Here is a 24749-nt window from a genome sequence, read left to right on the forward strand (position 1 = left end):
GCGTCGACTCGAAGGGGTCATTGAGCCCTTAAAGGAGGTTTATAGTCACAGCATCCACTTTTATTTGATAACATCAGCATTGTACCCACAGTAAAAACAATAGTTATTTTTGACAAGCTCGGTTCAAAAATCTCCTTTCATGTTGTGATTGATGCCTGTCTGCTGGCCATCTATTTCCACAACTTCCTAGATTTCCAGCATAGTTTTCAGTTTCTCCCCTGATTTTTACTTTCCGTTTCTAAGGACTACACATCAAAAAAGTCATTTTTCTTTCAAATGCGGCTAGGTCTTGTTCCCACGGCTTTCATTGGTATATTGCAGGTGAAAATGAAACATGCTGGACTTTTCTTCCCAAGGCTCTGCAGAACTATGCGTTGGTGTACAAATGTCCTATGAAGAAGAAGGGATATTTTGACTTGTCCTTGCACATTGGCTGAGAAAAGCATAAACTGCGGGATGTTGCACAATTGCGTTTCTGCTGAGCCCCAGACCTTAGTCTGCTCTAAACAACTTTCTCAAACTCCTGCTTGGTCTTCCTTTTCTTGTCAGAAAGCGGTACACCAAAAGGAGCAGGTACAGTTGCCGAAACCCGGGATCGAACCAGGGACCTTTAGATCTTCAGTCTAACGCTCTCCCAACTGAGCTATTTCGGCCTTTTCTGCCTAACCTTGATGACAATTCTGGGGTACCATGTGCTGGTGTGAAGGAATGACAATGACGAGTGACATTTTTATGTCTATGCATTTAGCCGGAAAGGAAAACAGGCAGCAAGATACTTTATTTTGTTCCAGGTGAAACTAAGCAACCACCCTGTTAGGGCAACAGGCACATGAGAAGCGAAAGAATCAAACACGCACTGGCCTTATTCATGGGAAAGTCATATAATCAAAGGTAGGGTAATCCCTGTTCAGGATACAACAATTGCCGAAACCCGGGATCGAACCAGGGACCTTTAGATCTTCAGTCTAACGCTCTCCCAACTGAGCTATTTCGGCACTTTAGAAAGCATTTGTCCAGGAGACACGTGGCACCGTGCGTCGACTCGAAGGGGTCATTGAGCCCTTAAAGGAGGTTTATAGTCACAGCATCCACTTTTATTTGATAACATCAGCATTGTACCCACAGTAAAAACAATAGTTATTTTTGACAAGCTCGGTTCAAAAATCTCCTTTCATGTTGTGATTGATGCCCTGTCTGCTGGCCATCTATTTCCCCAACTTCCTAGATTTCCAGCATAGTTTTCAGTTTCTCCCCTGATTTTTTCTTTCCGTTTCTAAGGACTACACATCAAAAAAGTCATTTTTCTTTCAAATGCGGCTAGGTCTTGTTCCCACGGCTTTCATTGGTATATTGCAGGTGAGCACAGCAAAAATGAAACATGCTGGACTTTTCTTCCCAAGGCTCTGCAGAACTATGCGTTGGTGTACAAATGTCCTATGAAGAAGAAGGGATATTTTGACTTGTCCTTGCACATTGGCTGAGAAAAGCATAAACTGCGGGATGTTGCACAATTGCGTTTCTGCTGAGCCCCAGGCCTTAGTCTGCTCTAACCAACTTTCTCAAACTCCTGCTTGGTCTTCCTTTTCTTGTCAGAAAGCGGTACACCAAAAGGAGCAGGTACAGTTGCCGAAACCCGGGATCGAACCAGGGACCTTTAGATCTTCAGTCTAACGCTCTCCCAACTGAGCTATTTCGGCCTTTTCTGCCTAATCTTGATGACAATTCTGGGGTACCATGTGCTGGTGTGAAGGAATGACAATGACAAGTGACATTTTTATGTCTATGCATTTAGCCGGAAAGGAAAACAGGCAGCAAGATACTTTACTTTGTTCCAGGTGAAACTAAGCAACCACCCTGTTAGGGCAACAGGCACATGAGAAGCGAAAGAATCAAACACGCACTGGCCTAATTCATGGGAAAGTCATATAATCAATGGTAGGGTAATCCCTGTTCAGGATACAACAATTGCCGAAACCCGGGATCGAACCAGGGACCTTTAGATCTTCAGTCTAACGCTCTCCCAACTGAGCTATTTCGGCACTTTAGAAAGCGCTTGTCCAGGAGACACGTGGCACCGTGCGTCGACTCGAAGGGGTCATTGAGCCCTTAAAGGAGGTTTATAGTCACAGCATCCACTTTTATTTGATAACATCAGCATTGTACCCACAGTAAAAACAATAGTTATTTTTGACAAGCTCGGTTCAAAAATCTCCTTTCATGTTGTGATTGATGCCTGTCTGCTGGCCATCTATTTCCACAACTTCCTAGATTTCCAGCATAGTTTTCAGTTTCTCCCCTGATTTTTACTTTCCGTTTCTAAGGACTACACATCAAAAAAGTCATTTTTCTTTCAAATGCGGCTAGGTCTTGTTCCCACGGCTTTCATTGGTATATTGCAGGTGAAAATGAAACATGCTGGACTTTTCTTCCCAAGGCTCTGCAGAACTATGCGTTGGTGTACAAATGTCCTATGAAGAAGAAGGGATATTTTGACTTGTCCTTGCACATTGGCTGAGAAAAGCATAAACTGCGGGATGTTGCACAATTGCGTTTCTGCTGAGCCCCAGACCTTAGTCTGCTCTAAACAACTTTCTCAAACTCCTGCTTGGTCTTCCTTTTCTTGTCAGAAAGCGGTACACCAAAAGGAGCAGGTACAGTTGCCGAAACCCGGGACCTTTAGATCTTCAGTCTAACGCTCTCCCAACTGAGCTATTTCGGCCTTTTCTGCCTAATCTTGATGACAATTCTGGGGTACCATGTGCTGGTGTGAAGGAATGACAATGACGAGTGACATTTTTATGTCTATGCATTTAGCCGGAAAGGAAAACAGGCAGCAAGATACTTTACTTTGTTCCAGGTGAAACTAAGCAACCACCCTGTTAGGGCAACAGGCACATGAGAAGCGAAAGAATCAAACACGCACTGGCCTAATTCATGGGAAAGTCATATAATCAAAGGTAGGGTTATCCCTGTTCAGGATACAACAATTGCCAAAACCCGGGATCGAACCAGGGACCTTTAGATCTTCAGTCTAACGCTCTCCCAACTGAGCTATTTCGGCACTTAAGAAAGCGTTTGTCCAGGAGACACGTGGCACCGTGCGTCGACTCGAAGGGGTCATTGAGCCCTTAAAGGAGGTTTATAGTCACAGCATCCACTTTTATTTGATAACATCAGCATTGTACCCACAGTAAAAACAATAGTTATTTTTGACAAGCTCGGTTCAAAAATCTCCTTTCATGTTGTGATTGATGCCTGTCTGCTGGCCATCTATTTCCACAACTTCCTAGATTTCCAGCATAGTTTTCAGTTTCTCCCCTGATTTTTACTTTCCGTTTCTAAGGACTACACATCAAAAAAGTCATTTTTCTTTCAAATGCGGCTAGGTCTTGTTCCCACGGCTTTCATTGGTATATTGCAGGTGAAAATGAAACATGCTGGACTTTTCTTCCCAAGGCTCTGCAGAACTATGCGTTGGTGTACAAATGTCCTATGAAGAAGAAGGGATATTTTGACTTGTCCTTGCACATTGGCTGAGAAAAGCATAAACTGCGGGATGTTGCACAATTGCGTTTCTGCTGAGCCCCAGACCTTAGTCTGCTCTAAACAACTTTCTCAAACTCCTGCTTGGTCTTCCTTTTCTTGTCAGAAAGCGGTACACCAAAAGGAGCAGGTACAGTTGCCGAAACCCGGGATCGAACCAGGGACCTTTAGATCTTCAGTCTAACGCTCTCCCAACTGAGCTATTTCGGCCTTTTCTGCCTAACCTTGATGACAATTCTGGGGTACAATGTGCTGGTGTGAAGGAATGACAATGACGAGTGACATTTTTATGTCTATGCATTTAGCCGGAAAGGAAAACTGGCAGCAAGATACTTTACTTTGTTCCAGGTGAAACTAAGCAACCACCCTGTTAGGGCAACAGGCACATGAGAAGCGAAAGAATCAAACACGCACTAGCCTAATTCATGGGAAAGTCATATAATCAAAGGTAGGGTAATCCCTGTTCAGGATACAACAATTGCCGAAACCCGGGATCGAACCAGGGACCTTTAGATCTTCAGTCTAACGCTCTCCCAACTGAGCTATTTCGGCACTTTCAAAAGCGTTTGTCCAGGAGACACGTGGCACCGTGCGTCGACTCGAAGGGGTCATTGAGCCCTTAAAGGAGGTTTATAGTCACAGCATCCACTTTTATTTGATAACATCAGCATTGTACCCACAGTAAAAACAATAGTTATTTTTGACAAGCTCGGTTCAAAAATCTCCTTTCATGTTGTGATTGATGCCTGTCTGCTGGCCATCTATTTCCACAACTTCCTAGATTTCCAGCATAGTTTTCAGTTTCTCCCCTGATTTTTACTTTCCGTTTCTAAGGACTACACATCAAAAAAGTCATTTTTCTTTCAAATGCGGCTAGGTCTTGTTCCCACGGCTTTCATTGGTATATTGCAGGTGAAAATGAAACATGCTGGACTTTTCTTCCCAAGGCTCTGCAGAACTATGCGTTGGTGTACAAATGTCCTATGAAGAAGAAGGGATATTTTGACTTGTCCTTGCACATTGGCTGAGAAAAGCATAAACTGCGGGATGTTGCACAATTGCGTTTCTGCTGAGCCCCAGACCTTAGTCTGCTCTAAACAACTTTCTCAAACTCCTGCTTGGTCTTCCTTTTCTTGTCAGAAAGCGGTACACCAAAAGGAGCAGGTACAGTTGCCGAAACCCGGGATCGAACCAGGGACCTTTAGATCTTCAGTCTAACGCTCTCCCAACTGAGCTATTTCGGCCTTTTTTGCCTAATCTTGATGACAATTCTGGGGCTATTTCGGCACTTTAGAAAGCGTTTGTCCAGGAGACACGTGGCACCGTGCGTCGACTCGAAGGGGTCATTGAGCCCTTAAAGGAGGTTTATAGTCACAGCATCCACTTTTATTTGATAACATCAGCATTGTACCCACAGTAAAAACAATAGTTATTTTTGACAAGCTCGGTTCAAAAATCTCCTTTCATGTTGTGATTGATGCCTGTCTGCTGGCCATCTATTTCCACAACTTCCTAGATTTCCAGCATAGTTTTCAGTTTCTCCCCTGATTTTTTCTTTCCGTTTCTAAGGACTACACATCAAAAAAGTCATTTTTCTTTCAAATGCGGCTAGGTCTTGTTCCCACGGCTTTCATTGGTATATTGCAGGTGAAAATGAAACATGCTGGACTTTTCTTCCCAAGGCTCTGCAGAACTATGCGTTGGTGTACAAATGTCCTATGAAGAAGAAGGGATATTTTGACTTGTCCTTGCACATTGGCTGAGAAAAGCATAAACTGCGGGATGTTGCACAATTGCGTTTCTGCTGAGCCCCAGACCTTAGTCTGCTCTAAACAACTTTCTCAAACTCCTGCTTGGTCTTCCTTTTCTTGTTAGAAAGCGGTACACCAAAAGGAGCAGGTACAGTTGCCGAAACCCGGGATCGAACCAGGGACCTTTAGATCTTCAGTCTAACGCTCTCCCAACTGAGCTATTTCGGCCTTTTCTGCCTAATCTTGATGACAATTCTGGGGTACCATGTGCTGGTGTGAAGGAATGACAATGACGAGTGACAATTTTATGTCTATGCATTTAGCCGGAAAGGAAAACAGGCAGCAAGATACTTTACTTTGTTCCAGGTGAAACTAAGCAACCACCCTGTTAGGGCAACAGGCACATGAGAAGCGAAAGAATCAAACACGCACTGGCCTAATTCATGGGAAAGTCATATAATCAAAGGTAGAGTTATCCCTGTTCAGGATACAACAATTGCCGAAACCCGGGATCGAACCAGGGACCTTTAGATCTTCAGTCTAACGCTCTCCCAACTGAGCTATTTCGGCACTTTAGAACGCATTTGTCCAGGAGACACGTGGCACCGTGCATCGACTCGAAGGGGTCATTGAGCCCTTAAAGGAGGTTTATAGTCACAGCATCCACTTTTATTTGATAACATCAGCATTGTACCCACAGTAAAAACAATAGTTATTTTTGACAAGCTCGGTTCAAAAATCTCCTTTCATGTTGTGATTGATGCCTGTCTGCTGGCCATCTATTTCCACAACTTCCTAGATTTCCAGCATAGTTTTCAGTTTCTCCCCTGATTTTTACTTTCCGTTTCTAAGGACTACACATCAAAAAAGTCATTTTTCTTTCAAATGCGGCTAGGTCTTGTTCCCACGGCTTTCATTGGTATATTGCAGGTGAAAATGAAACATGCTGGACTTTTCTTCCCAAGGCTCTGCAGAACTATGCGTTGGTGTACAAATGTCCTATGAAGAAGAAGGGATATTTTGACTTGTCCTTGCACATTGGCTGAGAAAAGCATAAACTGCGGGATGTTGCACAATTGCGTTTCTGCTGAGCCCCAGACCTTAGTCTGCTCTAAACAACTTTCTCAAACTCCTGCTTGGTCTTCCTTTTCTTGTCAGAAAGCGGTACACCAAAAGGAGCAGGTACAGTTGCCGAAACCCGGGACCTTTAGATCTTCAGTCTAACGCTCTCCCAACTGAGCTATTTCGGCCTTTTCTGCCTAATCTTGATGACAATTCTGGGGTACCATGTGCTGGTGTGAAGGAATGACAATGACGAGTGACATTTTTATGTCTATGCATTTAGCCGGAAAGGAAAACAGGCAGCAAGATACTTTACTTTGTTCCAGGTGAAACTAAGCAACCACCCTGATAGGGCAACAGGCACATGAGAAGCGAAAGAATCAAACACGCACTGGCCTAATTCATGGGAAAGTCATATAATCAAAGGTAGGGTTATCCCTGTTCAGGATACAACAATTGCCGAAACCCGGGATCGAACCAGGGACCTTTAGATCTTCAGTCTAACGCTCTCCCAACTGAGCTATTTCGGCACTTAAGAAAGCGTTTGTCCAGGAGACACGTGGCACCGTGCGTCGACTCGAAGGGGTCATTGAGCCCTTAAAGGAGGTTTATAGTCACAGCATCCACTTTTATTTGATAACATCAGCATTGTACCCACAGTAAAAACAATAGTTATTTTTGACAAGCTCGGTTCAAAAATCTCCTTTCATGTTGTGATTGATGCCTGTCTGCTGGCCATCTATTTCCACAACTTCCTAGATTTCCAGCATAGTTTTCAGTTTCTCCCCTGATTTTTACTTTCCGTTTCTAAGGACTACACATCAAAAAAGTCATTTTTCTTTCAAATGCGGCTAGGTCTTGTTCCCACGGCTTTCATTGGTATATTGCAGGTGAAAATGAAACATGCTGGACTTTTCTTCCCAAGGCTCTGCAGAACTATGCGTTGGTGTACAAATGTCCTATGAAGAAGAAGGGATATTTTGACTTGTCCTTGCACATTGGCTGAGAAAAGCATAAACTGCGGGATGTTGCACAATTGCGTTTCTGCTGAGCCCCAGACCTTAGTCTGCTCTAAACAACTTTCTCAAACTCCTGCTTGGTCTTCCTTTTCTTGTCAGAAAGCGGTACACCAAAAGGAGCAGGTACAGTTGCCGAAACCCGGGACCTTTAGATCTTCAGTCTAACGCTCTCCCAACTGAGCTATTTCGGCCTTTTCTGCCTAATCTTGATGACAATTCTGGGGTACCATGTGCTGGTGTGAAGGAATGACAATGACGAGTGACATTTTTATGTCTATGCATTTAGCCGGAAAGGAAAACAGGCAGCAAGATACTTTACTTTGTTCCAGGTGAAACTAAGCAACCACCCTGTTAGGACAACAGGCACATGAGAAGCGAAAGAATCAAACACGCACTGGCCTAATTCATGGGAAAGTCATATAATCAAAGGTAGGGTTATCCCTGTTCAGGATACAACAATTGCCGAAACCCAGGATCGAACCAGGGACCTTTAGATCTTCAGTCTAACGCTCTCCCAACTGAGCTATTTTGGCACTTTAGAAAGCGTTTGTCCAGGAGACACGTGGCACCGTGCGTCGACTCGAAGGGGTCATTGAGCCCTTAAAGGAGGTTTATAGTCACAGCATCCACTTTTATTTGATAACATCAGCATTGTACCCACAGTAAAAACAATAGTTATTTTTGACAAGCTCGGTTCAAAAATCTCCTTTCATGTTGTGATTGATGCCTGTCTGCTGGCCATCTATTTCCACAACTTCCTAGATTTCCAGCATAGTTTTCAGTTTCTCCCCTGATTTTTACTTTCCGTTTCTAAGGACTACACATCAAAAAAGTCATTTTTCTTTCAAATGCGGCTAGGTCTTGTTCCCACGGCTTTCATTGGTATATTGCAGGTGAAAATGAAACATGCTGGACTTTTCTTCCCAAGGCTCTGCAGAACTATGCGTTGGTGTACAAATGTCCTATGAAGAAGAAGGGATATTTTGACTTGTCCTTGCACATTGGCTGAGAAAAGCATAAACTGCGGGATGTTGCACAATTGCGTTTCTGCTGAGCCCCAGACCTTAGTCTGCTCTAAACAACTTTCTCAAACTCCTGCTTGGTCTTCCTTTTCTTGTCAGAAAGCGGTACACCAAAAGGAGCAGGTACAGTTGCCGAAACCCGGGATCGAACCAGGGACCTTTAGATCTTCAGTCTAACGCTCTCCCAACTGAGCTATTTCGGCCTTTTCTGCCTAACCTTGATGACAATTCTGGGGTACAATGTGCTGGTGTGAAGGAATGACAATGACGAGTGACATTTTTATGTCTATGCATTTAGCCGGAAAGGAAAACTGGCAGCAAGATACTTTACTTTGTTCCAGGTGAAACTAAGCAACCACCCTGTTAGGGCAACAGGCACATGAGAAGCGAAAGAATCAAACACGCACTAGCCTAATTCATGGGAAAGTCATATAATCAAAGGTAGGGTAATCCCTGTTCAGGATACAACAATTGCCGAAACCCGGGATCGAACCAGGGACCTTTAGATCTTCAGTCTAACGCTCTCCCAACTGAGCTATTTCGGCACTTTCAAAAGCGTTTGTCCAGGAGACACGTGGCACCGTGCGTCGACTCGAAGGGGTCATTGAGCCCTTAAAGGAGGTTTATAGTCACAGCATCCACTTTTATTTGATAACATCAGCATTGTACCCACAGTAAAAACAATAGTTATTTTTGACAAGCTCGGTTCAAAAATCTCCTTTCATGTTGTGATTGATGCCTGTCTGCTGGCCATCTATTTCCACAACTTCCTAGATTTCCAGCATAGTTTTCAGTTTCTCCCCTGATTTTTACTTTCCGTTTCTAAGGACTACACATCAAAAAAGTCATTTTTCTTTCAAATGCGGCTAGGTCTTGTTCCCACGGCTTTCATTGGTATATTGCAGGTGAAAATGAAACATGCTGGACTTTTCTTCCCAAGGCTCTGCAGAACTATGCGTTGGTGTACAAATGTCCTATGAAGAAGAAGGGATATTTTGACTTGTCCTTGCACATTGGCTGAGAAAAGCATAAACTGCGGGATGTTGCACAATTGCGTTTCTGCTGAGCCCCAGACCTTAGTCTGCTCTAAACAACTTTCTCAAACTCCTGCTTGGTCTTCCTTTTCTTGTCAGAAAGCGGTACACCAAAAGGAGCAGGTACAGTTGCCGTAACCCGGGATCGAACCAGGGACCTTTAAATCTTCAGTCTAACGCTCTCCCAACTGAGCTATTTCGGCCTTTTCTGCCTAATCTTGATGACAATTCTGGGGCTATTTCGGCACTTTAGAAAGCGTTTGTCCAGGAGACACGTGGCACCGTGCGTCGACTCGAAGGGGTCATTGAGCCCTTAAAGGAGGTTTATAGTCACAGCATCCACTTTTATTTGATAACATCAGCATTGTACCCACAGTAAAAACAATAGTTATTTTTGACAAGCTCGGTTCAAAAATCTCCTTTCATGTTGTGATTGATGCCTGTCTGCTGGCCATCTATTTCCACAACTTCCTAGATTTCCAGCATAGTTTTCAGTTTCTCCCCTGATTTTTTCTTTCCGTTTCTAAGGACTACACATCAAAAAAGTCATTTTTCTTTCAAATGCGGCTAGGTCTTGTTCCCACGGCTTTCATTGGTATATTGCAGGTGAAAATGAAACATGCTGGACTTTTCTTCCCAAGGCTCTGCAGAACTATGCGTTGGTGTACAAATGTCCTATGAAGAAGAAGGGATATTTTGACTTGTCCTTGCACATTGGCTGAGAAAAGCATAAACTGCGGGATGTTGCACAATTGCGTTTCTGCTGAGCCCCAGACCTTAGTCTGCTCTAAACAACTTTCTCAAACTCCTGCTTGGTCTTCCTTTTCTTGTTAGAAAGCGGTACACCAAAAGGAGCAGGTACAGTTGCCGAAACCCGGGATCGAACCAGGGACCTTTAGATCTTCAGTCTAACGCTCTCCCAACTGAGCTATTTCGGCCTTTTCTGCCTAATCTTGATGACAATTCTGGGGTACCATGTGCTGGTGTGAAGGAATGACAATGACGAGTGACAATTTTATGTCTATGCATTTAGCCGGAAAGGAAAACAGGCAGCAAGATACTTTACTTTGTTCCAGGTGAAACTAAGCAACCACCCTGTTAGGGCAACAGGCACATGAGAAGCGAAAGAATCAAACACGCACTGGCCTAATTCATGGGAAAGTCATATAATCAAAGGTAGAGTTATCCCTGTTCAGGATACAACAATTGCCGAAACCCGGGATCGAACCAGGGACCTTTAGATCTTCAGTCTAACGCTCTCCCAACTGAGCTATTTCGGCACTTTAGAACGCGTTTGTCCAGGAGACACGTGGCACCGTGCGTCGACTCGAAGGGGTCATTGAGCCCTTAAAGGAGGTTTATAGTCACAGCATCCACTTTTATTTGATAACATCAGCATTGTACCCACAGTAAAAACAATCGTTATTTTTGACAAGCTCGGTTCAAAAATCTCCTTTCATGTTGTGATTGATGCCTGTCTGCTGGCCATCTATTTCCACAACTTCCTAGATTTCCAGCATAGTTTTCAGTTTCTCCCCTGATTTTTACTTTCCGTTTCTAAGGACTACACATCAAAAAAGTCATTTTTCTTTCAAATGCGGCTAGGTCTTGTTCCCACGGCTTTCATTGGTATATTGCAGGTGAAAATGAAACATGCTGGACTTTTCTTCCCAAGGCTCTGCAGAACTATGCGTTGGTGTACAAATGTCCTATGAAGAAGAAGGGATATTTTGACTTGTCCTTGCACATTGGCTGAGAAAAGCATAAACTGCGGGATGTTGCACAATTGCGTTTCTGCTGAGCCCCAGACCTTAGTCTGCTCTAGACAACTTTCTCAAACTCCTGCTTGGTCTTCCTTTTCTTGTCAGAAAGCGGTACACCAAAAGGAGCAGGTACAGTTGCCGAAACCTGGGATCGAACCAGGGACCTTTAGATCTTCAGTCTAACGCTCTCCCAACTGAGCTATTTCGGCACTTTAGAAAGCATTTGTCCAGGAGACACGTGGCACCGTGCGTCGACTCGAAGGGGTCATTGAGCCCTTAAAGGAGGTTTATAGTCACAGCATCCACTTTTATTTGATAACATCAGCATTGTACCCACAGTAAAAACAATAGTTATTTTTGACAAGCTCGGTTCAAAAATCTCCTTTCATGTTGTGATTGATGCCTGTCTGCTGGCCATCTATTTCCACAACTTCCTAGATTTCCAGCATAGTTTTCAGTTTCTCCCCTGATTTTTACTTTCCGTTTCTAAGGACTACACATCAAAAAAGTCATTTTTCTTTCAAATGCGGCTAGGTCTTGTTCCCACGGCTTTCATTGGTATATTGCAGGTGAAAATGAAACATGCTGGACTTTTCTTCCCAAGGCTCTGCAGAACTATGCGTTGGTGTACAAATGTCCTATGAAGAAGAAGGGATATTTTGACTTGTCCTTGCACATTGGCTGAGAAAAGCATAAACTGCGGGATGTTGCACAATTGCGTTTCTGCTGAGCCCCAGACCTTAGTCTGCTCTAAACAACTTTCTCAAACTCCTGCTTGGTCTTCCTTTTCTTGTCAGAAAGCGGTACACCAAAAGGAGCAGGTACAGTTGCCGAAACCCGGGATCGAACCAGGGACCTTTAGATCTTCAGTCTAACGCTCTCCCAACTGAGCTATTTCGGCCTTTTCTGCCTAACCTTGATGACAATTCTGGGGTACCATGTGCTGGTGTGAAGGAATGACAATGACAAGTGACATTTTTATGTCTATGCATTTAGCCGGAAAGGAAAACAGGCAGCAAGATACTTTACTTTGTTCCAGGTGAAACTAAGCAACCACCCTGTTAGGACAACAGGCACATGAGAAGCGAAAGAATCAAACACGCACTGGCCTAATTCATGGGAAAGTCATATAATCAAAGGGAGGGTTATCCCTGTTCAGGATACAACAATTGCCGAAACCCGGGATCGAACCAGGGACCTTTAGATCTTCAGTCTAACGCTCTCCCAACTGAGCTATTTCGGCACTTTAGAACGCGTTTGTCCAGGAGACACGTGGCACCGTGCGTCGACTCGAAGGGGTCATTGAGCCCTTAAAGGAGGTTTATAGTCACAGCATCCACTTTTATTTGATAACATCAGCATTGTACCCACAGTAAAAACAATCGTTATTTTTGACAAGCTCGGTTCAAAAATCTCCTTTCATGTTGTGATTGATGCCTGTCTGCTGGCCATCTATTTCCACAACTTCCTAGATTTCCAGCATAGTTTTCAGTTTCTCCCCTGATTTTTACTTTCCGTTTCTAAGGACTACACATCAAAAAAGTCATTTTTCTTTCAAATGCGGCTAGGTCTTGTTCCCACGGCTTTCATTGGTATATTGCAGGTGAAAATGAAACATGCTGGACTTTTCTTCCCAAGGCTCTGCAGAACTATGCGTTGGTGTACAAATGTCCTATGAAGAAGAAGGGATATTTTGACTTGTCCTTGCACATTGGCTGAGAAAAGCATAAACTGCGGGATGTTGCACAATTGCGTTTCTGCTGAGCCCCAGACCTTAGTCTGCTCTAAACAACTTTCTCAAACTCCTGCTTGGTCTTCCTTTTCTTGTCAGAAAGCGGTACACCAAAAGGAGCAGGTACAGTTGCCGAAACCTGGGATCGAACCAGGGACCTTTAGATCTTCAGTCTAACGCTCTCCCAACTGAGCTATTTCGGCACTTTAGAAAGCATTTGTCCAGGAGACACGTGGCACCGTGCGTCGACTCGAAGGGGTCATTGAGCCCTTAAAGGAGGTTTATAGTCACAGCATCCACTTTTATTTGATAACATCAGCATTGTACCCACAGTAAAAACAATAGTTATTTTTGACAAGCTCGGTTCAAAAATCTCCTTTCATGTTGTGATTGATGCCTGTCTGCTGGCCATCTATTTCCACAACTTCCTAGATTTCCAGCATAGTTTTCAGTTTCTCCCCTGATTTTTACTTTCCGTTTCTAAGGACTACACATCAAAAAAGTCATTTTTCTTTCAAATGCGGCTAGGTCTTGTTCCCACGGCTTTCATTGGTATATTGCAGGTGAAAATGAAACATGCTGGACTTTTCTTCCCAAGGCTCTGCAGAACTATGCGTTGGTGTACAAATGTCCTATGAAGAAGAAGGGATATTTTGACTTGTCCTTGCACATTGGCTGAGAAAAGCATAAACTGCGGGATGTTGCACAATTGCGTTTCTGCTGAGCCCCAGACCTTAGTCTGCTCTAAACAACTTTCTCAAGCTCCTGCTTGGTCTTCCTTTTCTTGTTAGAAAGCGGTACACCAAAAGGAGCAGGTACAGTTGCCGAAACCCGGGATCGAACCAGGGACCTTTAGATCTTCAGTCTAACGCTCTCCCAACTGAGCTATTTCGGCCTTTTCTGCCTAATCTTGATGACAATTCTGGGGTACCATGTGCTGGTGTGAAGGAATGACAATGACGAGTGACAATTTTATGTCTATGCATTTAGCCGGAAAGGAAAACAGGCAGCAAGATACTTTACTTTGTTCCAGGTGAAACTAAGCAACCACCCTGTTAGGGCAACAGGCACATGAGAAGCGAAAGAATCAAACACGCACTGGCCTAATTCATGGGAAAGTCATATAATCAAAGGTAGAGTTATCCCTGTTCAGGATACAACAATTGCCGAAACCCGGGATCGAACCAGGGACCTTTAGATCTTCAGTCTAACGCTCTCCCAACTGAGCTATTTCGGCACTTTCAAAAGCGTTTGTCCAGGAGACACGTGGCACCGTGCGTCGACTCGAAGGGGTCATTGAGCCCTTAAAGGAGGTTTATAGTCACAGCATCCACTTTTATTTGATAACATCAGCATTGTACCCACAGTAAAAACAATAGTTATTTTTGACAAGCTCGGTTCAAAAATCTCCTTTCATGTTGTGATTGATGCCTGTCTGCTGGCCATCTATTTCCACAACTTCCTAGATTTCCAGCATAGTTTTCAGTTTCTCCCCTGATTTTTACTTTCCGTTTCTAAGGACTACACATCAAAAAAGTCATTTTTCTTTCAAATGCGGCTAGGTCTTGTTCCCACGGCTTTCATTGGTATATTGCAGGTGAAAATGAAACATGCTGGACTTTTCTTCCCAAGGCTCTGCAGAACTATGCGTTGGTGTACAAATGTCCTATGAAGAAGAAGGGATATTTTGACTTGTCCTTGCACATTGGCTGAGAAAAGCATAAACTGCGGGATGTTGCACAATTGCATTTCTGCTGAGCCCCAGACCTTAGTCTGCTCTAAACAACTTTCTCAAACTCCTGCTTGGTCTTCCTTTTCTTGTCAGAAAGCGGTACACCAAAAGGAGCAGCTACAGTTGCCGAAACCCGGGATCGAACCAGGGACCTTTAGATCTTCAGTCTAACGCTCTCCCAACTGAGCTATTTCGGCCTTTTCTGCCTAACCTTGATGACAATTCTGGGGTACCATGTGCTGGTGTGAAGGAATGACAATGACAAGTGACATTTTTATGTCTATGCATTTAGCCGGAAAGGAAAACAGGCAGCAAGATACTTTACTTTGTTCCAGGTGAAACTAAGCAACCACCCTGTTAGGACAACAGGCACATGAGAAGCGAAAGAATCAAACACGCACTGGCCTAATTCATGGGAAAGTCATATAATCAAAGGGAGGGTTATCCCTGTTCAGGATACAACAATTGCCGAAACCCGGGATCGAACCAGGGACCTTTAGATCTTCAGTCTAACGCTCTCCCAACTGAGCTATTTCGGCACTTTAGAACGCGTTTGTCCAGGAGACACGTGGCACCGTGCGTCGACTCGAAGGGGTCATTGAGCCCTTAAAGGAGGTTTATAGTCACAGCATCCACTTTTATTTGATAACATCAGCATTGTACCCACAGTAAAAACAATCGTTATTTTTGACAAGCTCGGTTCAAAAATCTCCTTTCATGTTGTGATTGATGCCTGTCTGCTGGCCATCTATTTCCACAACTTCCTAGATTTCCAGCATAGTTTTCAGTTTCTCCCCTGATTTTTACTTTCCGTTTCTAAGGACTACACATCAAAAAAGTCATTTTTCTTTCAAATGCGGCTAGGTCTTGTTCCCACGGCTTTCATTGGTATATTGCAGGTGAAAATGAAACATGCTGGACTTTTCTTCCCAAGGCTCTGCAGAACTATGCGTTGGTGTACAAATGTCCTATGAAGAAGAAGGGATATTTTGACTTGTCCTTGCACATTGGCTGAGAAAAGCATAAACTGCGGGATGTTGCACAATTGCGTTTCTGCTGAGCCCCAGACCTTAGTCTGCTCTAAACAACTTTCTCAAACTCCTGCTTGGTCTTCCTTTTCTTGTCAGAAAGCGGTACACCAAAAGGAGCAGGTACAGTTGCCGAAACCTGGGATCGAACCAGGGACCTTTAGATCTTCAGTCTAACGCTCTCCCAACTGAGCTATTTCGGCACTTTAGAAAGCATTTGTCCAGGAGACACGTGGCACCGTGCGTCGACTCGAAGGGGTCATTGAGCCCTTAAAGGAGGTTTATAGTCACAGCATCCACTTTTATTTGATAACATCAGCATTGTACCCACAGTAAAAACAATAGTTATTTTTGACAAGCTCGGTTCAAAAATCTCCTTTCATGTTGTGATTGATGCCTGTCTGCTGGCCATCTATTTCCACAACTTCCTAGATTTCCAGCATAGTTTTCAGTTTCTCCCCTGATTTTTACTTTCCGTTTCTAAGGACTACACATCAAAAAAGTCATTTTTCTTTCAAATGCGGCTAGGTCTTGTTCCCACGGCTTTCATTGGTATATTGCAGGTGAAAATGAAACATGCTGGACTTTTCTTCCCAAGGCTCTGCAGAACTATGCGTTGGTGTACAAATGTCCTATGAAGAAGAAGGGATATTTTGACTTGTCCTTGCACATTGGCTGAGAAAAGCATAAACTGCGGGATGTTGCACAATTGCGTTTCTGCTGAGCCCCAGACCTTAGTCTGCTCTAAACAACTTTCTCAAACTCCTGCTTGGTCTTCCTTTTCTTGTCAGAAAGCGGTACACCAAAAGGAGCAGGTACAGTTGCCGAAACCCGGGATCGAACCAGGGACCTTTAGATCTTCAGTCTAACGCTCTCCCAACTGAGCTATTTCGGCCTTTTCTGCCTAACCTTGATGACAATTCTGGGGTACCATGTGCTGGTGTGAAGGAATGACAATGACGAGTGACATTTTTATGTCTATGCATTTAGCCGGAAAGGAAAACAGGCAGCAAGATACTTTATTTTGTTCCAGGTGAAACTAAGCAACCACCCTGTTAGGGCAACAGGCACATGAGAAGCGAAAGAATCAAACACGCACTGGCCTTATTCATGGGAAAGTCATATAATCAAAGGTAGGGTAATCCCTGTTCAGGATACAACAATTGCCGAAACCCGGGATCGAACCAGGGACCTTTAGATCTTCAGTCTAACGCTCTCCCAACTGAGCTATTTCGGCACTTTAGAAAGCATTTGTCCAGGAGACACGTGGCACCGTGCGTCGACTCGAAGGGGTCATTGAGCCCTTAAAGGAGGTTTATAGTCACAGCATCCACTTTTATTTGATAACATCAGCATTGTACCCACAGTAAAAACAATAGTTATTTTTGACAAGCTCGGTTCAAAAATCTCCTTTCATGTTGTGATTGATGCCCTGTCTGCTGGCCATCTATTTCCCCAACTTCCTAGATTTCCAGCATAGTTTTCAGTTTCTCCCCTGATTTTTACTTTCCGTTTCTAAGGACTACACATCAAAAAAGTCATTTTTCTTTCAAATGCGGCTAGGTCTTGTTCCCACGGCTTTCATTGGTATATTGCAGGTGAAAATGAAACATGCTGGACTTTTCTTCCCAAGGCTCTGCAGAACTATGCGTTGGTGTACAAATGTCCTATGAAGAAGAAGGGATATTTTGACTTGTCCTTGCACATTGGCTGAGAAAAGCATAAACTGCGGGATGTTGCACAATTGCGTTTCTGCTGAGCCCCAGACCTTAGTCTGCTCTAAACAACTTTCTCAAACTCCTGCTTGGTCTTCCTTTTCTTGTCAGAAAGCGGTACACCAAAAGGAGCAGGTACAGTTGCCGAAACCCGGGATCGAACCAGGGACCTTTAGATCTTCAGTCTAACGCTCTCCCAACTGAGCTATTTCGGCCTTTTCTGCCTAATCTTGATGACAATTCTGGGGTACCATGTGCTGGTGTGAAGGAATGACAATGACGAGTGACATTTTTATGTCTATGCATTTAGCCGGAAAGGAAAACAGGCAGCAAGATACTTTACTTTGTTCCAGGTGAAACTAAGCAACCACCCTGTTAGGACAACAGGCACATGAGAAGCGAAAGAATCAAACACGCACTGGCCTAATTCATGGGAAAGTCATATAATCAAAGGTAGGGTAATCCCTGTTCAGGATACAACAATTGCCGAAACCCGGGATCGAACCAGGGACCTTTAGATCTTCTGTCTAACGCTCTCCCAACAGAGCTATTTAGGCACTTTAGAAAGCGTTTGACCAGGAGACACGTGGCACCGTGCGTCGACTCGAAGGGGTCATTGAGCCCTTAAAGGAGGTTTATAGTCACAGCATCCACTTTTATTTGATAACATCAGCATTGTACCCACAGTAAAAACAATAGTTATTTTTGACAAGCTCGGTTCAAAAATCTCCTTTCATGTTGTGATTGATGCCTGTCTGCTGGCCATCTATTTCCACAACTTCCTAGATTTCCAGCATAGTTTTCAGTTTCTCCCCTGATTTTTACTTTCCGTTTCTAAGGACTACACATCAAAAAAGTCATTTTTCTTTCAAATGCGGCTAGGTCTTGTTCCCACGGCTTTCATTGGTATATTGCAGGTGAAAATGAAACATGCTGGACTTTTCTTCCCAAGGCTCTGCAGAACTATGCGTTGGTGTACAAATGTCCTATGAAGAAGAAGGGATATTTTGACTTGTCCTTGCACATTGGCTGAGAAAAGCATAAACTGCGGGATGTTGCACAATTGCGTTTCTGCTGAGCCCCAGGCCTTAGTCTGCTCTAACCAACTTTCTCAAACTCCTGCTTGGTCTTCCTTTTCTTGTCAGAAAGCGGTACACCAAAAGGAGCAGGTACAGTTGCCGAAACCCGGGATCGAACCAGGGACCTTTAGATCTTCAGTCTAACGCTCTCCCAACTGAGCTATTTCGGCACTTTAGAAAGCATTTGTCCAGGAGACACGTGGCACCGTGCGTCGACTCGAAGGGGTCATTGAGCCCTTAAAGGAGGTTTATAGTCACAGCATCCACTTTTATTTGATAACATCAGCATTGTACCCACAGTAAAAACAATAGTTATTTTTGACAAGCTCGGTTCAAAAATCTCCTTTCATGTTGTGATTGATGCCCTGTCTGCTGGCCATCTATTTCCCCAACTTCCTAGATTTCCAGCATAGTTTTCAGTTTCTCCCCTGATTTTTTCTTTCCGTTTCTAAGGACTACACATCAAAAAAGTCATTTTTCTTTCAAATGCGGCTAGGTCTTGTTCCCACGGCTTTCATTGGTATATTGCAGGTGAAAATGAAACATGCTGGACTTTTCTTCCCAAGGCTCTGCAGAACTATGCGTTGGTGTACAAATGTCCTATGAAGAAGAAGGGATATTTTGACTTGTCCTTGCACATTGGCTGAGAAAAGCATAAACTGCGGGATGTTGCACAATTGCGTTTCTGCTGAGCCCCAGACCTTAGTCTGCTCTAAACAACTTTCTCAAACTCCTGCTTGGTCTTCCTTTTCTTGTCAGAAAGCGGTACACCAAAAGGAGCAGGTACAGTTGCCGAAACCCGGGATCGAACCAGGGACCTTTAGATCTTCAGTCTAACGCTCTCCCAACTGAGCTATTTCGGCCTTTTCTGCCTAATCTTGATGACAATTCTGGGGTACCATGTGCTGGTGTGAAGGAATGACAATGACGAGTGACATTTTTATGTCTATGCATTTAGCCGGAAAGGAAAACAGGCAGCAAGATACTTTACTTTGTTCCAGGTGAAACTAAGCAACCACCCTGTTAGGACAACAGGCACATGAGAAGCGAAAGAATCAAACACGCACTGGCCTAATTCATGGGAAAGTCATATAATCAAAGGTAGGGTAATCCCTGTTCAGGATACAACAATTGCCGAACCCCGGGTTCGAACCAGGGACCTTTAGATCTTCAGTCTAACGCTCTCCCAACTGAGCTATTTCGGCACTTTAGAAAGCGTTTGTCCAGGAGACACGTGGCACCGTGCGTCGACTCGAAGGGGTCATTGAGCCCTTAAAGGAGGTTTATAGTCACAGCATCCACTTTTATTTGATAACATCAGCATTGTACCCACAGTAAAAACAATAGTTATTTTTGACAAGCTCGGTTCAAAAATCTCCTTTCATGTTGTGATTGATGCCTGTCTGCTGGCCATCTATTTCCACAACTTCCTAGATTTCCAGCATAGTTTTCAGTTTCTCCCCTGATTTTTACTTTCCGTTTCTAAGGACTACACATCAAAAAAGTCATTTTTCTTTCAAATGCGGCTAGGTCTTGTTCCCACGGCTTTCATTGGTATATTGCAGGTGAAAATGAAACATGCTGGACTTTTCTTCCCAAGGCTCTGCAGAACTATGCGTTGGTGTACAAATGTCCTATGAAGAAGAAGGGATATTTTGACTTGTCCTTGCACATTGGCTGAGAAAAGCATAAACTGCGGGATGTTGCACAATTGCGTTTCTGCTGAGCCCCAGGCCTTAGTCTGCTCTAACCAACTTTCTCAAACTCCTGCTTGGTCTTCCTTTTCTTGTCAGAAAGCGGTACACCAAAAGGAGCAGGTACAGTTGCCGAAACACGGGATCGAACCAGGGACCTTTAGATCTTCAGTCTAACGCTCTCCCAACTGAGCTATTTTGGCCTTTTCTGCCTAATCTTGATGACAATTCTGGGGTACCATGTGCTGGTGTGAAGGAATGACAATGACAAGTGACATTTTTATGTCTATGCATTTAGCCGGAAAGGAAAACAGGCAGCAAGATACTTTACTTTGTTCCAGGTGAAACTAAGCAACCACCCTGTTAGGACAACAGGCACATGAGAAGCGAAAGAATCAAACACGCACTGGCCTAATTCATGGGAAAGTCATATAATCAAAGGGAGGGTTATCCCTGTTAAGGATACAACAATTGCCGAAACCCGGGATCGAACCAGGGACCTTTAGATCTTCTGTCTAACGCTCTCCCAACAGAGCTATTTAGGCACTTTAGAAAGCGTTTGACCAGGAGACACGTGGCACCGTGCGTCGACTCGAAGGGGTCATTGAGCCCTTAAAGGAGGTTTATAGTCACAGCATCCACTTTTATTTGATAACATCAGCATTGTACCCACAGTAAAAACAATAGTTATTTTTGACAAGCTCGGTTCAAAAATCTCCTTTCATGTTGTGATTGATGCCTGTCTGCTGGCCATCTATTTCCACAACTTCCTAGATTTCCAGCATAGTTTTCAGTTTCTCCCCTGATTTTTACTTTCCGTTTCTAAGGACTACACATCAAAAAAGTCATTTTTCTTTCAAATGCGGCTAGGTCTTGTTCCCACGGCTTTCATTGGTATATTGCAGGTGAAAATGAAACATGCTGGACTTTTCTTCCCAAGGCTCTGCAGAACTATGCGTTGGTGTACAAATGTCCTATGAAGAAGAAGGGATATTTTGACTTGTCCTTGCACATTGGCTGAGAAAAGCATAAACTGCGGGATGTTGCACAATTGCGTTTCTGCTGAGCCCCAGGCCTTAGTCTGCTCTAACCAACTTTCTCAAACTCCTGCTTGGTCTTCCTTTTCTTGTCAGAAAGCGGTACACCAAAAGGAGCAGGTACAGTTGCCGAAACCCGGGATCGAACCAGGGACCTTTAGATCTTCAGTCTAACGCTCTCCCAACTGAGCTATTTCGGCCTTTTCTGCCTAATCTTGATGACAATTCTGGGGTACCATGTGCTGGTGTGAAGGAATGACAATGACAAGTGACATTTTTATGTCTATGCATTTAGCCGGAAAGGAAAACAGGCAGCAAGATACTTTACTTTGTTCCAGGTGAAACTAAGCAACCACCCTGTTAGGGCAACAGGCACATGAGAAGCGAAAGAATCAAACACGCACTGGCCTAATTCATGGGAAAGTCATATAATCAAAGGTAGGGTAATCCCTGTTCAGGATACAACAATTGCCGAAACCCGGGATCGAACCAGGGACCTTTAGATCTTCAGTCTAACGCTCTCCCAACTGAGCTATTTCGGCACTTTAGAAAGCGCTTGTCCAGGAGACACGTGGCACCGTGCGTCGACTCGAAGGGGTCATTGAGCCCTTAAAGGAGGTTTATAGTCACAGCATCCACTTTTATTTGATAACATCAGCATTGTACCCACAGTAAAAACAATAGTTATTTTTGACAAGCTCGGTTCAAAAATCTCCTTTCATGTTGTGATTGATGCCTGTCTGCTGGCCATCTATTTCCACAACTTCCTAGATTTCCAGCATAGTTTTCAGTTTCTCCCCTGATTTTTACTTTCCGTTTCTAAGGACTACACATCAAAAAAGTCATTTTTCTTTCAAATGCGGCTAGGTCTTGTTCCCACGGCTTTCATTGGTATATTGCAGGTGAAAATGAAACATGCTGGACTTTTCTTCCCAAGGCTCTGCAGAACTATGCGTTGGTGTACAAATGTCCTATGAAGAAGAAGGGATATTTTGACTTGTCCTTGCACATTGGCTGAGAAAAGCATAAACTGCGGGATGTTGCACAATTGCGTTTCTGCTGTTCCCCAGACCTTAGTCTGCTCTAAACAACTTTCTCAAACTCCTGCTTGGTCTTCCTTTTCTTGTCAGAAAGCGGTACACCAAAAGGAGCAGGTACAGTTGCCGAAACCCGGGACCTTTAGATCTTCAGTCTAACGCTCTCCCAACTGAGCTATTTCGGCCTTTTCTGCCTAATCTTGATGACAATTCTGGGGTACCATGTGCTGGTGTGAAGGAATGACAATGACGAGTGACATTTTTATGTCTATGCATTTAGCCGGAAAGGAAAACAGGCAGCAAGATACTTTATTTTGTTCCAGGTGAAACTAAGCAACCACCCTGTTAGGGCAACAGGCACATGAGAAGCGAAAGAATCAAACACGCACTGGCTTAATTCATGGGAAAGTCATATAATCAAAGGTAGGGTAATCCCTGTTCAGGATACAACAATTGCCGAAACCCGGGATCGAACCAGGGACCTTTAGATCTTCAGTCTAACGCTCTCCCAACTGAGCTATTTCGGCACTTTAGAAAGTGCTTGTCCAGGAGACACGTGGCACCGTGCGTCGACTCGAAGGGGTCATTGAGCCCTTAAAGGAGGTTTATAGTCACAGCATCCACTTTTATTTGATAACATCAGCATTGTACCCACAGTAAAAACAATAGTTATTTTTGACAAGCTCGGTTCAAAAATCTCCTTTCATGTTGTGATTGATGCCTGTCTGCTGGCCATCTATTTCCACAACTTCCTAGATTTCCAGCATAGTTTTCAGTTTCTCCCCTGATTTTTACTTTCCGTTTCTAAGGACTACACATCAAAAAAGTCATTTTTCTTTCAAATGCGGCTAGGTCTTGTTCCCACGGCTTTCATTGGTATATTGCAGGTGAAAATGAAACATGCTGGACTTTTCTTCCCAAGGCTCTGCAGAACTATGCGTTGGTGTACAAATGTCCTATGAAGAAGAAGGGATATTTTGACTTGTCCTTGCACATTGGCTGAGAAAAGCATAAACTGCGGGATGTTGCACAATTGCGTTTCTGCTGAGCCCCAGACCTTAGTCTGCTCTAAACAACTTTCTCAAACTCCTGCTTGGTCTTCCTTTTCTTGTTAGAAAGCGGTACACCAAAAGGAGCAGGTACAGTTGCCGAAACCCGGGATCGAACCAGGGACCTTTAGATCTTCAGTCTAACGCTCTCCCAACTGAGCTATTTCGGCCTTTTCTGCCTAATCTTGATGACAATTCTGGGGTACCATGTGCTGGTGTGAAGGAATGACAATGACGAGTGACAATTTTATGTCTATGCATTTAGCCGGAAAGGAAAACAGGCAGCAAGATACTTTACTTTGTTCCAGGTGAAACTAAGCAACCACCCTGTTAGGGCAACAGGCACATGAGAAGCGAAAGAATCAAACACGCATTGGCCTAATTCATGGGAAAGTCATATAATCAAAGGTAGAGTTATCCCTGTTCAGGATACAACAATTGCCAAAACCCGGGATCGAACCAGGGACCTTTAGATCTTCAGTCTAACGCTCTCCCAACTGAGCTATTTCGGCACTTTCAAAAGCATTTGTCCAGGAGACACGTGGCACCGTGCGTCGACTCGAAGGGGTCATTGAGCCCTTAAAGGAGGTTTATAGTCACAGCATCCACTTTTATTTGATAACATCAGCATTGTACCCACAGTAAAAACAATAGTTATTTTTGACAAGCTCGGTTCAAAAATCTCCTTTCATGTTGTGATTGATGCCCTGTCTGCTGGCCATCTATTTCCCCAACTTCCTAGATTTCCAGCATAGTTTTCAGTTTCTCCCCTGATTTTTTCTTTCCGTTTCTAAGGACTACACATCAAAAAAGTCATTTTTCTTTCAAATGCGGCTAGGTCTTGTTCCCACGGCTTTCATTGGTATATTGCAGGTGAAAATGAAACATGCTGGACTTTTCTTCCCAAGGCTCTGCAGAACTATGCGTTGGTGTACAAATGTCCTATGAAGAAGAAGGGATATTTTGACTTGTCCTTGCACATTGGCTGAGAAAAGCATAAACTGCGGGATGTTGCACAATTGCGTTTCTGCTGAGCCCCAGACCTTAGTCTGCTCTAAACAACTTTCTCAAACTCCTGCTTGGTCTTCCTTTTCTTGTCAGAAAGCGGTACACCAAAAGGAGCAGGTACAGTTGCCGAAACCCGGGATCGAACCAGGGACCTTTAGATCTTCAGTCTAACGCTCTCCCAACTGAGCTATTTCGGCACTTTAGAAAGCATTTGTCCAGGAGACACGTGGCACCGTGCGTCGACTCGAAGGGGTCATTGAGCCCTTAAAGGAGGTTTATAGTCACAGCATCCACTTTTATTTGATAACATCAGCATTGTACCCACAGTAAAAACAATAGTTATTTTTGACAAGCTCGGTTCAAAAATCTCCTTTCATGTTGTGATTGATGCCCTGTCTGCTGGCCATCTATTTCCCCAACTTCCTAGATTTCCAGCATAGTTTT

General features: G+C 43.8%; 33 non-coding genes across 33 annotated transcripts; all 33 read right to left on the minus strand.

Moving 5' to 3' along the window:
• Positions 1–580: 580 nt before the first annotated feature.
• On the minus strand, positions 581–653 carry TRNAF-GAA (transfer RNA phenylalanine (anticodon GAA)). The gene has a single exon. It is a non-coding gene; the product is annotated as a tRNA-Phe (tRNA).
• Positions 654–922: 269 nt separating this feature from the next.
• Positions 923–995, minus strand: TRNAF-GAA (transfer RNA phenylalanine (anticodon GAA)). Its single transcript has one exon. It is a non-coding gene; the product is annotated as a tRNA-Phe (tRNA).
• Positions 996–1624: 629 nt separating this feature from the next.
• On the minus strand, positions 1625–1697 carry TRNAF-GAA (transfer RNA phenylalanine (anticodon GAA)). The gene has a single exon. It is a non-coding gene; the product is annotated as a tRNA-Phe (tRNA).
• A 269-nt stretch (positions 1698–1966) lies between these two features.
• Positions 1967–2039, minus strand: TRNAF-GAA (transfer RNA phenylalanine (anticodon GAA)). Its single transcript has one exon. It is a non-coding gene; the product is annotated as a tRNA-Phe (tRNA).
• Positions 2040–3680: 1641 nt separating this feature from the next.
• TRNAF-GAA (transfer RNA phenylalanine (anticodon GAA)) lies at positions 3681–3753 on the minus strand. The gene has a single exon. It is a non-coding gene; the product is annotated as a tRNA-Phe (tRNA).
• Positions 3754–4022: 269 nt separating this feature from the next.
• TRNAF-GAA (transfer RNA phenylalanine (anticodon GAA)) lies at positions 4023–4095 on the minus strand. The gene has a single exon. It is a non-coding gene; the product is annotated as a tRNA-Phe (tRNA).
• Positions 4096–4714: 619 nt separating this feature from the next.
• TRNAF-GAA (transfer RNA phenylalanine (anticodon GAA)) lies at positions 4715–4787 on the minus strand. Its single transcript has one exon. It is a non-coding gene; the product is annotated as a tRNA-Phe (tRNA).
• A 662-nt stretch (positions 4788–5449) lies between these two features.
• TRNAF-GAA (transfer RNA phenylalanine (anticodon GAA)) lies at positions 5450–5522 on the minus strand. Its single transcript has one exon. It is a non-coding gene; the product is annotated as a tRNA-Phe (tRNA).
• Positions 5523–5791: 269 nt separating this feature from the next.
• Positions 5792–5864, minus strand: TRNAF-GAA (transfer RNA phenylalanine (anticodon GAA)). The gene has a single exon. It is a non-coding gene; the product is annotated as a tRNA-Phe (tRNA).
• Positions 5865–6813: 949 nt separating this feature from the next.
• Positions 6814–6886, minus strand: TRNAF-GAA (transfer RNA phenylalanine (anticodon GAA)). Its single transcript has one exon. It is a non-coding gene; the product is annotated as a tRNA-Phe (tRNA).
• A 1641-nt stretch (positions 6887–8527) lies between these two features.
• On the minus strand, positions 8528–8600 carry TRNAF-GAA (transfer RNA phenylalanine (anticodon GAA)). Its single transcript has one exon. It is a non-coding gene; the product is annotated as a tRNA-Phe (tRNA).
• Positions 8601–8869: 269 nt separating this feature from the next.
• TRNAF-GAA (transfer RNA phenylalanine (anticodon GAA)) lies at positions 8870–8942 on the minus strand. The gene has a single exon. It is a non-coding gene; the product is annotated as a tRNA-Phe (tRNA).
• Positions 8943–10296: 1354 nt separating this feature from the next.
• TRNAF-GAA (transfer RNA phenylalanine (anticodon GAA)) lies at positions 10297–10369 on the minus strand. Its single transcript has one exon. It is a non-coding gene; the product is annotated as a tRNA-Phe (tRNA).
• Positions 10370–10638: 269 nt separating this feature from the next.
• TRNAF-GAA (transfer RNA phenylalanine (anticodon GAA)) lies at positions 10639–10711 on the minus strand. The gene has a single exon. It is a non-coding gene; the product is annotated as a tRNA-Phe (tRNA).
• Positions 10712–11330: 619 nt separating this feature from the next.
• TRNAF-GAA (transfer RNA phenylalanine (anticodon GAA)) lies at positions 11331–11403 on the minus strand. The gene has a single exon. It is a non-coding gene; the product is annotated as a tRNA-Phe (tRNA).
• Positions 11404–12022: 619 nt separating this feature from the next.
• On the minus strand, positions 12023–12095 carry TRNAF-GAA (transfer RNA phenylalanine (anticodon GAA)). Its single transcript has one exon. It is a non-coding gene; the product is annotated as a tRNA-Phe (tRNA).
• Positions 12096–12364: 269 nt separating this feature from the next.
• On the minus strand, positions 12365–12437 carry TRNAF-GAA (transfer RNA phenylalanine (anticodon GAA)). Its single transcript has one exon. It is a non-coding gene; the product is annotated as a tRNA-Phe (tRNA).
• A 619-nt stretch (positions 12438–13056) lies between these two features.
• TRNAF-GAA (transfer RNA phenylalanine (anticodon GAA)) lies at positions 13057–13129 on the minus strand. The gene has a single exon. It is a non-coding gene; the product is annotated as a tRNA-Phe (tRNA).
• Positions 13130–13748: 619 nt separating this feature from the next.
• On the minus strand, positions 13749–13821 carry TRNAF-GAA (transfer RNA phenylalanine (anticodon GAA)). The gene has a single exon. It is a non-coding gene; the product is annotated as a tRNA-Phe (tRNA).
• Positions 13822–14090: 269 nt separating this feature from the next.
• TRNAF-GAA (transfer RNA phenylalanine (anticodon GAA)) lies at positions 14091–14163 on the minus strand. The gene has a single exon. It is a non-coding gene; the product is annotated as a tRNA-Phe (tRNA).
• Positions 14164–14782: 619 nt separating this feature from the next.
• Positions 14783–14855, minus strand: TRNAF-GAA (transfer RNA phenylalanine (anticodon GAA)). Its single transcript has one exon. It is a non-coding gene; the product is annotated as a tRNA-Phe (tRNA).
• A 269-nt stretch (positions 14856–15124) lies between these two features.
• On the minus strand, positions 15125–15197 carry TRNAF-GAA (transfer RNA phenylalanine (anticodon GAA)). Its single transcript has one exon. It is a non-coding gene; the product is annotated as a tRNA-Phe (tRNA).
• A 619-nt stretch (positions 15198–15816) lies between these two features.
• Positions 15817–15889, minus strand: TRNAF-GAA (transfer RNA phenylalanine (anticodon GAA)). Its single transcript has one exon. It is a non-coding gene; the product is annotated as a tRNA-Phe (tRNA).
• Positions 15890–16508: 619 nt separating this feature from the next.
• Positions 16509–16581, minus strand: TRNAF-GAA (transfer RNA phenylalanine (anticodon GAA)). Its single transcript has one exon. It is a non-coding gene; the product is annotated as a tRNA-Phe (tRNA).
• A 269-nt stretch (positions 16582–16850) lies between these two features.
• Positions 16851–16923, minus strand: TRNAF-GAA (transfer RNA phenylalanine (anticodon GAA)). Its single transcript has one exon. It is a non-coding gene; the product is annotated as a tRNA-Phe (tRNA).
• Positions 16924–17543: 620 nt separating this feature from the next.
• Positions 17544–17616, minus strand: TRNAF-GAA (transfer RNA phenylalanine (anticodon GAA)). Its single transcript has one exon. It is a non-coding gene; the product is annotated as a tRNA-Phe (tRNA).
• A 961-nt stretch (positions 17617–18577) lies between these two features.
• On the minus strand, positions 18578–18650 carry TRNAF-GAA (transfer RNA phenylalanine (anticodon GAA)). The gene has a single exon. It is a non-coding gene; the product is annotated as a tRNA-Phe (tRNA).
• A 620-nt stretch (positions 18651–19270) lies between these two features.
• Positions 19271–19343, minus strand: TRNAF-GAA (transfer RNA phenylalanine (anticodon GAA)). The gene has a single exon. It is a non-coding gene; the product is annotated as a tRNA-Phe (tRNA).
• Positions 19344–21338: 1995 nt separating this feature from the next.
• On the minus strand, positions 21339–21411 carry TRNAF-GAA (transfer RNA phenylalanine (anticodon GAA)). Its single transcript has one exon. It is a non-coding gene; the product is annotated as a tRNA-Phe (tRNA).
• Positions 21412–21680: 269 nt separating this feature from the next.
• TRNAF-GAA (transfer RNA phenylalanine (anticodon GAA)) lies at positions 21681–21753 on the minus strand. The gene has a single exon. It is a non-coding gene; the product is annotated as a tRNA-Phe (tRNA).
• A 949-nt stretch (positions 21754–22702) lies between these two features.
• Positions 22703–22775, minus strand: TRNAF-GAA (transfer RNA phenylalanine (anticodon GAA)). The gene has a single exon. It is a non-coding gene; the product is annotated as a tRNA-Phe (tRNA).
• A 619-nt stretch (positions 22776–23394) lies between these two features.
• On the minus strand, positions 23395–23467 carry TRNAF-GAA (transfer RNA phenylalanine (anticodon GAA)). The gene has a single exon. It is a non-coding gene; the product is annotated as a tRNA-Phe (tRNA).
• Positions 23468–24429: 962 nt separating this feature from the next.
• On the minus strand, positions 24430–24502 carry TRNAF-GAA (transfer RNA phenylalanine (anticodon GAA)). Its single transcript has one exon. It is a non-coding gene; the product is annotated as a tRNA-Phe (tRNA).
• Positions 24503–24749: the final 247 nt, after the last annotated feature.

Source organism: Lithobates pipiens, unplaced genomic scaffold (assembly GCF_037356315.1).
Source record: "Lithobates pipiens isolate NorthernLeopardFrog02 unplaced genomic scaffold, aLitPip1_a1.2 Scaffold_18, whole genome shotgun sequence".
Classification (NCBI taxonomy): Eukaryota; Metazoa; Chordata; class Amphibia; order Anura; family Ranidae; genus Lithobates; species Lithobates pipiens.